The 13210-nt window shown below is 47.9% G+C and overlaps 1 long non-coding RNA gene across 1 annotated transcript; it reads left to right on the forward strand.

Moving 5' to 3' along the window:
* Positions 1–11261: 11261 nt before the first annotated feature.
* Positions 11262–12992, forward strand: LOC140213573 (uncharacterized). The gene is made up of 2 exons (XR_011890450.1): positions 11262–11737; positions 12865–12992. It is a non-coding gene; the product is annotated as an uncharacterized lncRNA (long non-coding RNA).
* Positions 12993–13210: the final 218 nt, after the last annotated feature.

The following is a 13210-nucleotide window of genomic DNA, read 5'->3' on the forward strand; positions in this document are numbered from 1 at the left end:
CCTGATGTGCACCCGCAAGGAGTCGACATGAATATACATATTGATAGGGTGGTCATCCGCGATGGCTATTGTTGCTGCCGTTGATGCACACCTCGGAAGGCCAAGACAAATTCTCAGAGCTTGAGCTTGTACAGATTGGAGGGCTCGGAGGTTGGTCTTACCGGTCCCACCTAGTACAGGTAAGCTGTAGCGTAGGAGACCCAAGAACAGTGCGTTATAGAGTTGGAGCATTGCACTCACAGACGCACCCCATGACTTTTCTGCAAGAAATCTGAGCACGTCTGTTGTCATCACTAGTTTCCTTTTTAGGTAAGAGACGTGAGGACTCCAGCAGAGGTTTCGATCTATTATTACTCCTAGAAAACGGTGCGTCTACTCGTAGGCAACTGGCTGTCCATTAATTCTAACAACGTATTGTCTCATTGATTTGCGCGTGAAAGCGACCATAGAGCACTTCTGGGAGGACACCTCCAAACCTCGTGCTCGAAGATAGCTGGATGTTAGTGTGGCCGCTTTTTGCAGTCTGGCGCGCACCTGTGGACGCGTCACTCCTGATGACCAAATGCATATATCGTCTGCATAGATCGACACATGGACGGATTGTGGAACGGTGTGAACCAGGTCGATGAGCATGAGGTTAAATAGAGTGGGACTCAAGACTCCGCCTTGTGGTACTCCGCGGTAGGTGTTGTGTTGTGATAAAGCATAATCCTCTGTTTGCACAAAGAATAACCTGTCTGTCAAGTAGCTGAATATCCATCGAAACACAAGTCCCCCTTGGCCGACATCGCCCAAAGCGTCCAGGAGGGCTCGATGTGTTACGTTGCCATAAGCGCCTTTAACGTCCAGGAACATCGCCGCTGACAGTCTCCTTGGCCTTTTTTCGTGTTGAACAGACGAGACAAGATCTATGACGTTGTCTACTGAAGAGCGTCCGCGTCGGAAGCCTGCCATAGCGTCAGGGTATATCTTGTAGTGTTCTAGATACCACTCTAGACGTGTCAGCACCATCCTCTCCATCACTTTTCCTAGACAACTGGCCAGAGCAATGGGACGGTAAGACGCCACATCTAGGGGTGATTTACCTGGTTTGAGCAGAGGCACAAGGCGGCTGGACTTCCATGCAGCTGGAACCACTCCTTACCGCCATGAATCGTTGTACACCTCTAGAAGAGCATGCCGGGCTGTTTCACCGGGGTTGCCAAGAGCTGCGTAACTCACCCCGTCAGGCCCAGGCAATGAGGAACGTCTACACGCTGCCAACGCCGCTTGTAGCTCTTCGATGGAGAACAGATTGTCCATACAAGAATTCCGCGAGATCGGAACGTCAAGGGGGTCATGTACGGGAAACGAGGTTGGTAGACCCGCTACCCTTAAACAGAAATCCTCCGCTACGTCGATCTCTCGGCGACCTTGACTGGGAGCCAGGCATTTGAAAGGGCGGCGTTGTTGTGGTGATGTTCGAAGACCGCGCACTGTTCTCCATGTATGTAATAAGGGTTTATGTGGATCAAGGGAATCACAAAAAGTCTTCCATCTTACAGACTGCAGCGAGTTTATCCGACGTTGAATCTTCTTCTGTATGCGTCTCGCCTCCCTTAGGTCGTAGATGGACTTGGTGCGCCTGTACCTCCGTTCCGCGCGACGGCGAATTGGTCGAAGCCGCTCCAATTCTGCTTCGAATTCAGAAAATTAAGGAATAGGCCTAAAAACTCTTGTGGTTTCTCGGGCAGCGTCGTTAATGAGCTCCTCGATGTTGCCAGGTAGACATTGTTGGATATTTTGGCAATTTTTCTCCATGAGTAACTTGTATTTAGGCCAGTCGATGCGTTGAAGAACTGTGGTAGAGTTTGACTTGCGTATGCCATCGATTTTAACGTACGTTGGAACGTGGTCACTACCATGTGTTTCGTTGTCCGGAAACCATTTCACACTGGCACTGAGGCATCTTCAAACAAAAGTTAAGTCCAGGTAGCTACTGTATGTCAATCCCCGCAGAAAAGTGGGACTGCCATCATTTAGGCAGCAAAGTTCATGGTCTGACGCGAAGGATAGTACACGTCTTTCTCGAGAATCCATCTTCAAGCTTCCCCATAGCGGGTGATGCGCATAGAAATCGCCGGTAAGAATCCATAGTCCAGGAGTCGCTGCTAAAACTGTACTTAGTCTTGCGTTGTCAAATCGACTCGAAGGTGAAATGTAGGCACCTACCAGCGTGAGTGAAACGTTCTGGCATTTTATAGTCAAACATACGTACTGATTGTCGTCATCAGGTGCCACTGGGTGTAAAAGATAAGTGAAATCGCATCTGACGTAGACGATGACTTTGCTGCGGTCGGTATAGGTGGCAGACATGAAAGCTTCATATCCTGATAGGCGGAAGGCGCTCTCAATGTTTGGCTCACAAATGACAATGATTAGAAATTTGTGCTTGAAAACAAACGGACGAAAGTCCGGAATGCGGGATTTAAGGCCTCTGGTATTCCACTGGAAGAGGAACGCTTCCTTGACTTCTTTAAGGAAGTAGTGCTGAGGAGCAGCCATGGTGCTTCTCAAGACCGGACAGTACCGGATTCAGAGCATTCAGTATTTCAAGTGCACCTCGAGCCGCCGGAGTGTGCATGGCAGTCAGTAGTACTCGCAGCGTGTTCATAAGAACCCATATCATGGTGACGACTTGTTTGTTGTCTTCTGCGCTGCTGCCAGAAGCAGAAGCATAATTCGGCGAGCGTGCTACATCTTGCTGCTCCGCTGGTTCGTCTAGCCTTGGCAACGGCGGCCATTCCTCGCATGAGGCAATGTTATTCGGGACTTTCTGTTTAGGAACCTCGTTGCTAGTATTGCTAGTTTTCTGTGGAAGTTTGTGGACTGCAGTGGACGCGGTGCATCCTTAGCAATGGCAGTGGGTTTCCTAGATCTCCGGCGATGTGAACGCCGACGTGGCACTTTAGCGGCAGCCTCCCTATGTGACGAACCATCTCTGACCATTTGCCTGAAGACTTTAAGCTCATTTTTGACACGTAGGCAAATCTTTGAAGATGCATCATGAGAGCCTTGAAAATTGGCGCACTTTTGGTTTTCTGCACGACATGCATCAGAGCTGTGCGACCCAGAGCATCGTGAGCACACGGCACCATTTGTGCAAACAGCACTAACGTGCCCTATCTTTTGACACTTCCGGCACTGAAGCGGCCTTGGAACAAAAGGCAGTACTACGTGTCTGAAGTGCCCGACTTTGACATGTGACGGTAGGCTGTCTCCTTTAAATGGTAGCTTCACACAGTGCGAATCCCCAGGCAACGGGCTTGCAATATGGCAATTCCCTCTGTCACTGGCTTAATGAGTATATGCAGGTTAGCATCGCTAATGGAATTGTCGACGTCATACACCACACCGGCCGTAGAATCACGGTCGTTTTGTTTGTAGCAGCGTACGTTGACGCTATCCAGCACCTTAACGTTGCTCAGAGCGTCTAGTGCGCTGCAGTTTGTGACATCTATAGCGAGAATGTCCTTTCGGGCGTTGATCCTGATATCTTTGATCTGACTCGGAACAAGAGCCTCGAGCGATAGAGATGTAGCTTGGCGGTTGAGCCGGTTTAGATTGTCGCTAGGAGCCACAGGCACAAATAAAATTGTGTGGTCCGATGACTTTCACCTCGGGACCACAGTTGTGTTACTTGTGGAAGGAGATGTCCTGACGAGTCTTCTCTTTTCTTTGCGCTTTGCTACAGGCACGAAGTCACTGTCATCCGAGGTTTCATCACTGGTCGTTGAATAGATCACAGTGTCCTCGCTGTCGGTGTCACTTGGGCGAATCGACCGCTTTCTCGCTGAGGTTTCTTCTGAATCAAACGCTTTCTCGTGATCAATGAAAGCAATATATAACTGTTGGTTATATCTCGCACATTTCTTTATTACTTTATTGATAATGTGAATATAGTCTATTGTTGAGTAGCCTTTACGGAATCCTGCCTGGTCCTTTGGTTGACAGAAGTCTAAGGTGTTCCTGGTTCTATTTGCGATTACCTCAGTAAATACTTTGTAGGCAACGGACAGTAAGCTGAGCGGTCTATAATTTTTCAAGTGTTTGGCGTCCCCTTTCTTATGTATTAGGATTACGTTAGCTGCTCTTCCAAGATTCCGGTACGCTCGAGGTCATGAGGCATCGCGTATACAGGGTGGCCAGTTTCTCTAGAACAATCTGCCCACCATCCTTCAACAAATCTGCTGTTACCTGATCCTCCCCAGCTGCCTTTCCCCTTTGCATAGCTTCCAAGGCTTTCTTTAATTATTCCGGCGTTACCTGTGGGATTTCGAATTCCTCTAGACTATTCACTCTTCCATTATCGTCGTGTGTGCCACTAGTACTGTATAAATATCTATAGAACTCCTCAGCCACTTGAACTATCTCATCCATATTAGTAATGATATTGCCGGCTTTGTCTCTTAACGCATACATCTGATTCTTGCCAATTCCTAGTTTCTTCTTCACTGATTTTAGGCTTCCTCCGTTCCTGAGAGCAGTTACGAGATACGCGCCATCAAATTTGTCGTAAAAATGCACTGCTGTTCAACTTTCATTTTTAGCATAGCGAGTTTTTATGAATTGAAGCAGAGAAGCAACTGGAATGCCCATGTATTACGCTCCACCCTTGGGGAAGTAATATCTCGAAACTGGTGAGATTCTGGAAACCCATTGTAAGTGGATGCGTCTGCAAGCTTACCGGCTACAATTTGTAAAATTCAATGTGGGCCGTAGAGTAATTCCTTAAGAAGCTAATTCGTGAATTTTCTATAAATAGTAGAACATGCGCTTGTACTCCTCACTGTAGTAATGTTGGCCTCTTGGAATAAGCCAACTCTGGGACAATAATTATGCTATTTGCCACAGGCAATTTTTAGTAATCCCGTAAAAGATATGTATGATCACCCAGTGGAATACTTCTGCTCAAAAGCGCTAACGAAACTTCTTTATCTCCGCCGCGCCTTATCTGTTGCCCCGAGAGGCACTGAACTAGTGGGATGCAAAACATGGACTCGTCCAATACTAAAACATGCATCCTTCGTTTCGAACACGTATGAACACGGCAAAATTACTTCCACTGATTAAGTTCAGCAGAAACCTGTGTTATTCAACCTCGTGTTATTCATCGTCGCTTTGAGCTAGAATTTTCACCTTCGGCTGCTCTTTGGGAACTCAACATCCAGGTTTTTTCAGGGCGGCGGCACATACCATCTTTCTAGGTTCTGTTCTCGCTCAAGAGCTGCCTCTGTCGCCTGTCAGATTCCCTCCCTTTTAACGCCCTCTCGCCAAGCATCAACGGCAGTTTACCATGCCCCTGATATCACACCAATATATGCACGCACTACTACTTTCAAAATGAGCGTTTCGCTCCGTACAATTGAACATCGCAATTGGTTGCATGCTCCGAAGTACGATGATTACCTCTCTTTCAGTTTTTAGATTTCATAGCTGATGTGTAGATATTTTTACACATTTTTGCATTTTTGTGTTCCTATCCGTCCACACCACTGTCATTCGTTAGTTTGTACACACTCTCGTCGGCCCTAAAAGGCTGCAGTATGTTTAAACAAAAAATTTATATTATGGCTAAAGTTCAGGCTAGTTCGTCATTCATGAATCTCAAATAACGGCGTGATAAGTAAAAGGGCCTAACGTAAAAGATGCATGCACGATTGGTGCTTGGAAAGAAGAACAACACCTGCATGTCTGTAGCGCTTCCTCTCTTTTTCAAGTACCTTTCTGGACGGTGTATATCTCGCCGACGTTCATGCGTTGTTTCTGACGCGCATTACATTCTTAATATAAAAAATAACGCTAGTAAGTGTCTCATAATGACAGGACTGAGCTCAAACACGCCAAGAACACCACGTAGTTTTTATCTATTTATTCAATATAGAACTGTTGAATATTCACTCTAGGTCACATCCCGAACACCAACGAGTGGGTCTACGTAGTAATAAAATTAGTTAACCAATATGCTCTCCTTTATTCGGTTCTTCGAGCGGAGACCAAGCTGCTTTAGCGTAAGGCTGGGTGTCCGGAACCTGTAAAGGAATGTAAAATTTCGTTCACAAGCCTAGGAACAGCCAAAGGTTGAATTATAGTTGCCGCGGCTGCCGCAGGCATCAAAAAAATCCCTTTGAGGATTTTCCCGACGGTATTTTGTTCAGCCTCCAGCAACTGTTTCTCCATTTCTTCTGCTTTAGCCTTTATGGCCTCCACCTCTTCCTTTAGTTCCGCTTGTTCTGCCGCTGCTATTTCTTTTTCTTGCTTTATTTCTCTTTCTCTCTTCTCCTCTCTTTTACGTTCCGCTTCTCGTTCTCTTTTCCTCTGCTCCTCTCTTTTATGCTCCTCATCTCTTTCTTTTCTTCTACAATTTGTAGATTCTTCTACAATTTTGTAGAAGAATTCACCAAGTGCTTCGGGGACCCGATATCTAAGAAAAAGAAGGCTGAGCAGACGCTTTCCCGACGAGCTCAATTATCTGGCGAAACGTGTACAACGTACATAGAGGCTGTTCTGAAATTATGCGGAATCGTCAGCGCTACCATGACAGATGAAGACAAAGTAGGACATCTGCTTAAAGGAATCGCTGTAGATGTTTATAATTTTCTTATAACGAAGGAAGATCTTAGTACTCCATCTGATCTGAGGAAACACTGCCGGGCGTTTGCAGCGCTGAAAATGAGAAGGATTGGGCCGAACTTTGGACGCTTGGACAACGTTACTACTATTGCAAGTGTGTCCGTCCCAACCCACGACGATATCTCATCGGTGATTCGGCAAGTGGTTAAAGAAGAGCTTGAACGCCTTAAAGTTGTTGACGACGCTCATGTGTGCCATCAGTGTACATTTGATCATCGCTCTCGTGTGCCACCGGCCACCTGGGCACATCAGAGTTACCGAGAACCTCGCAGGACCTATGCTGATCGTACGGAGAGCAGCAACTTGCCACCGCAACCGACAAGTCTGGGACGCCGACAAGATGCACCACAACGACTTGTTCCGCGGGCTCATCCCTTCTACAACCAGCCTGAGAGTGCGTTTCCACCCATAACACCCATGTCACCGGTGTCACCCGCGACAAGCCGCGACTCCCGCATTTGATACAGCTGCGGTGTGCCTGGACACATTGCTAGGTATTGCCACCGCCGCCAGCAGCGTGCTCCACGGTTTAATTCCTACACACCCCGCGTTCCCGCTGACGAGCCCTGGCCGTATCCCAGTTCCTTCCAGCGGCTGCAGCAGGGACGCGCGAACCGCAGGGACTCCCCCGCTTCCGATCGCAGCCTGACACCACTACCGACACAACAACGACGCTCTCCATCATCTCGTCGTCGCTCGTTATCACCGCCGCCACTGGGAAACTAGCTGGTGCGACCGACGGGGGTGAGGCCGCAATATGTTCATCTTCATCAGGACTCCCTTGTGTAAAATTGTTTAAAAACAACGTGTGTGTTTTAGTTGATAATGTGAGTGCTTTTGCTTTAGTTGACACCGGGGCGGCAGTTTCTGCTATGAGCCTGTCCTTCAAAAATCGTCTTGGACAAAAAGTTATGTTTTCTTGGGATCGGAACGCTACCTTTCGTGGAGTTGGTGGGGAAATGTTACGCCGACTTGGGGTCTGTTCTGCTTCAGTTACGATAGGCGACCAGACATTTCGAAGTGAATTTACTGTGCTTGAACGTACAACGCATGACATTATTTTAGGAATTGATTTCTTGCGTGAGTGGGGGGCAACTTTGGATTGTGGAAGTGACGCGATACCTCTTCGCCGCGACGCACGAACTTCAATGACAGATAGCGCCAGTGATGCCGCCGACGTTCTCTCCGTGTCACAAGATGTGTGTTTGCCCGCTCAGACTGCAATGTTTGTACCTGTGAATACTTCTCGCCCCCGTACAGGTTCTTGTTGTGGTTTAGCCGAGCCCGACTATAACAATGCGCTCAAGAAAAATGCGATAGTCAATCGCTCCCTCGTTGTCACCACTGATGGTTGTACTCGCTTGTGGACAGTGAACGTTTCAACCCAATCCATAACATTGCCGCTAGGACTTAAACTGGCAAATTTTGATGAATAACCCATTGTCTGCGTCGGAACGGTCGAAATGTCAACTGCCGAAAAGAAATCCAACCCCAATTCCAACCATGATAATTCTGCTGACTTTAAGCGCATGATTAACAAGTCGCTGTCTTCTAGTGAGCAGTGTCTGTTGGAAGCTGTGCTCGCTTGCTACGCCACAGTGTTTGATTTCGCTCAAGGCCAATGAGCGTCCCATACACCACCGGTGTCGTATGCAACACCGCATCCATACAGGGCAAGCAACGCCAATTCGTCAGAAGCCCTGCCTCGTTTCACCTTCAGAGAGAAAAGTTATCACCGAGCAGGTCGAACAAATGTTACAGAAAGGAGTGATCCAGGAATGATGTAGCCCTTGGGCTGCTCCTGTGATCGTAGTGAAGAAAAAAGACAACTCATGGAGATTCTGTGTGGACTATCGCCGCCTAAACACCATCACAAAGAAAGACGTGTACCCCCTACCACGAATAGATGACGCCGTCGACTACCTCCACTCCGCGTCGTATTTCTCTTGTGTTGATTTACGGTCAGGATATTGGCAAATCCCCATTTACCCCTCAGACAAGGAGAAGACAGCCTTCGTGACACCTGACGGTCTCTTTCAGTTCAACGTTATGCCCCTTGGCTTATGCAACGCTCCAGCGACATTCGAGCGATTTATGGATACCGTGCTCCGCGGACTCAAATGGGAAATTTGCATGTGCTATTTAGACGACGTTATTATCTACGGCCGGACATTTCACGAGCACTATCAGCGCCTGTCGATCGTTCTTGACTGTATCCAGCAAGCTGCCCTTATCTTAAACTCGAAGAAACGTCATATCGGTGAGCGTCAAGCCCTCGTACTAGGCTTTCTGGTCGACAAAAACGGCATACGACTAGACCCTGAAAAGAGAGCAGCGGTTCGCGACTTCCAACAGCCACAAACGGTGAAATATCTGCGAAGCTTTTTGGGCCTTTCCTCATATTTCCGGCGCTTTATCAAGAATTTCGCACAGCTTGCCTCTCCCCTCACGTCTCTCCTTAACAAAGACACCCAATACTTCTGGACCGCTGACTGCGAGTCGGCGTTTCAACAGCTCAAACTTTTGTTGACTTCTGGACCGGTAGTGCGGCATTTTGATCAGGAGGCGTCAACTGAGCTGCACACTGACGCCAGCGGTACGGGTGTTGGCGCTGTGCTTGTTCAACTCTGCGATGGCCGTGAGCATGTAATTGCCTACGCTAGTCGGACACTTACAAAAGCGGAGACAAACTACACCGTTACTGAACTCGAGTGCCTAGCAGTCGTATTCGCCATTCAGAAGTTCTGTCGGTATCTACATGGCCGCGCATTCACGATAGTGACTGACCATCATTCACTCTGTTGGCTGGTTGGACTGCGTGACCCGTCTGCTTGGTTGGCCCGCTGGGCTTTGCGCCTTCAAGAGTACAGCTTTTCCGTTAACCACAAGAGCGGGCGCTGTCACGGATGCTGATTTCCTATCCCGTCTCCCTTCGCCTCACACTAAAGCTGAGGATGATGACTTCGATGACTACCTAGTTTCCATCTCTTCCGACTTTCCAGACCTGCGTACCTTCGAGAGCGAGCAACGTTGCGACCCTACCTTGAAATCCCTACGGGCAGCTGCACGTGAGCCAGCAGGAACAACACCGTTTACTTTTCGTAATGGTTGCTGTAAAAAAAAAATTACTCGGCGGATGGTCCCCCATTGCTTCTAGTTGTGCCAGAAAATCTGCGCCCTGCTGTCCTTCGTTCCATGCATGACAATATCACGTTCGGGCACCTTGGCTTTGCACGCACACTACACCGACTTAGAGATTTTTCTCGCCCAAGCTCAGGAAAACAACCAAACAGTATGTCGCCAGCTGTACTGTTTGCCAGCGCCACAAGCAAACGACGACGGCCCCAGCAGGCTATTTACAACCAGTTAGGCCACCGACGCTACCCTTTGAAAAAGTCGGTATCGACTTGCTTGGCCCGCTCCCAAAGACGTCAGCTGGCTACCGCTGGATTATAGTATGCGTAGATTATCTTACTCGCTACATGGAAACGGCGGCACTTCCATCCGCCACTGCAGCAGATGTCTCTTCATTTCTGTTACATCACGTCATATTTGTACCGCAAGTTTCTCGCCACTTACACTATGCCACTCGTTATACTCAGTCGCTTGAGTGATGTGAACTAAGTCGTCGCCAAAGTGACGGCAAGTAATCGGCGTTCACGTGCGACGCAAGTTGTTCACGTGGCCAGACTCAAGCAGTACAATCACAGGGCCCTTTAACTCGCTCAGCGAGCTTCGTCTGCCCCCGGGGAAAATGTCGCAGCACTGCGCGACTGAGGCAGAGCAAGAAGAAGTAGAGTGTGCGCGCGTGATCTCGTGGTACTCTGCGCCGGCTGGGCCTGGCCTGTAGCTTCCATCTCGGACCTCGTTTCACCCTGTAAATAAACATCATTCGTAACAGCATATATATATATATATATATATATATATATATATGCCGGGTGTTCCAGCTACCTTGGATCAAGATTTTAAGATAACCTATGCGTTCTTCAGAGCAGAAATCCTGTGGATGTTTTTAGCGTTTAGTTAAACTTACAGACCATTTTTTCCCTCGTCTTTTTTGAATAATTACCCCATATATATTAATTACCTTTTTAAATATAGCTTGAAACGTTTAGGCGTCTACAGGAAAGTTGTGGAGCTTCACAAATATTGCCCAACACAGGTACTTCCAACGAGATAGATTTAGCGTGGCTGCTTTTATTTTGGAAAAACGAAAGCCCGCGGACTTTCTTAAATACCACGTCAGCGCGCTCTGCGCGCCCGAATGCACCGCGATTACAGCGCTCTCATGGGTGATTTGTAAAAGCATCCCCAGCGCCGTGTCTTACCTTCACTTACGAGAAAGTGCTTCGACCTTTGTTCGGCTGTGACATTACCGGCATTGGCTGGCGACGGCGCTCCGACAAAGCTCTTCGTCAGCAGCCGCTCGCGCCTGTCGCCGAAGAACGCGCCGTCATCAGCCGTTTATTCCGATATGACGCGAAGAGCAATTTCTTTTTCCTGCGTTCACGTCGATGCGGAATAGAAAAAATACACACAAAACATGCATCATACATCTGGAGCCTGTGCGAGAGAGAGCATTTATTTCCACATCGATTTTCCACAGAGAAAAGAATATAACAAGAGCGGACACTCCGCAGAAATTCGAAACAGGAAATACGTCACGGTGTTGTATTAACGCCGACTGTTTGGTGCCGCGAGCATGGAAAAAGAAAAGAATGTGAAATGAGATTAAAAGGAATTGTTTTATTTTTTTTTATTCTTTCCCGGGAAAAGTAAAAATATCTGCGTATAAATTAAATTAAGCTTTGCGGTTTACTTCCGTTGCCTAGCGACAGGCGAATCGGCGATGGCCGAGCCAGATACTTGTGTCATTCGTCAGACACACCGCCGAAGCGAGAGGGACTGGCCGCGCATGTGAGCGTTGGCCTGTTCGTTCACCCGTCTGCCTGTTTTCTATTTTGGATTTAGCCTGGTTTGGTGGGCTCCAGGCGGATTCTTGTGTTCCTTCTGAACTTCAACATGGCACCGCTGGACTATTGGACTATTGGACTATGGCAAGGTGAGAAATATTGTTCGACAGTCTGCGACGCATTTCAAGCAACTAGGCTTAAGGCAGGGCGCCTAGGCTAGACTTGTGACGCAGTTAAGGAAGAGCAGCGCGGCCGTCATGGCGCAGTTAATTTGAATTAATCAACCGTATTGGGACATGTTTGCGACGCTTTCTATGAGCCCCAATACTACTTTTGCTTATTTCGGTAGTTTTTGGGCAAGCTAGTCGCACAGGGTGCTGTGACGCAGTTTCGCGTATACTGAATCTCAGTGCGACAAGTTTTGGCGCTTTTTTGGCCCCCAACATTATTGTAATTTCGTTAGTTTTTCTGGTATTTTTCAAGTGCAGTGAGCCCGCCTGGAGCTCTGACGCGGTTAGCGAAAAGCAGCTTGGCCGTGGGGCGCAGTTTCGCACTTTAATGCACTGACTAGACAAGTTCCTGGCGCTTCCTCTGACGCCCAACACTGTTGAAAATTATTTTCTGTATTTTTTTTTAGTTATTAGGCAGGCACACTGCGCCTGTCGTCACGCAGCGAAAAGTAGCTAGGCCGTAGTGACATAGTTTGGTGCATACTGAATCTTACTGCGACAAGGTTGTGACAATTATGGCCTCTCAACAAATTCAGCCTTCTTTCGGCCTCACGCTTGTCCAAAACGCGAAGAGCAACTGTCAAGTGTGATAACACGGGAGTGTGGTGCTTGCGCCGGCATAACGCGCAAAAGATAACGCCAAGGAGCTCAAGCCACAGGAACTAGTAACTCAAAATTCCGTGTTCTGAACGGCACCCACGTGTTTCTCTTGAGTGCGAGTATATAGAAGGAATTCTGTGAGCGCACAGCATGTTCTGGCTGAGAGCCTGTGTTGTGGGCGCCTCTGTGTATTCGTAGCGTACTATGTCGCATCGGTTCTAGTTAAGTTCTGGAAATGCGCAGTAGCCCGTCCATTCGTGCCATTAAAGTGCAGGAAGTAAGGCCCTGGAGGAGGGGAATGCTTGAAAATGGAATGTTTTCGTGGTATGTACGGTATTTTGTTTCAAATGCCACCCATTCACCACTGTCGCACGCTTCGCCCCTACACGCATTATTACATCTTAATGACAAAATAATACTTGCTTGTAATTTAATTTTTTTTTCAGCTGACGTCGTCTGTCGGAGCTTCCTACGGAAACTACTTCTGCTTACCTGGTGCCACAACGTTGGATGAATGCACAAAAAGTCCGCAACGAGCATTTATAAAAAATAAAATAAATTACACACTACACAAGGCGTCTCGCGTTTTTACGAAACTGCACGTTGCACATTTTCGACGGCGGCTTGTGAAGATCGTCCGCAATCAATTCTACTCAATAATAAACGATTACGTGCTTGAGCTGTAGAAGAAAAAAAAAAGCAGCGGAGCCGTCGTGACGCATACCAGCTAGTATTCAAAACGCGCGCGCACAAAACCGAAAGTGTGGTTCAGGTATTAACGCCGACGGCTTG

Source organism: Dermacentor andersoni, chromosome 10 (assembly GCF_023375885.2).
Source record: "Dermacentor andersoni chromosome 10, qqDerAnde1_hic_scaffold, whole genome shotgun sequence".
In the NCBI taxonomy this organism is placed as follows: domain Eukaryota; kingdom Metazoa; phylum Arthropoda; class Arachnida; order Ixodida; family Ixodidae; genus Dermacentor; species Dermacentor andersoni.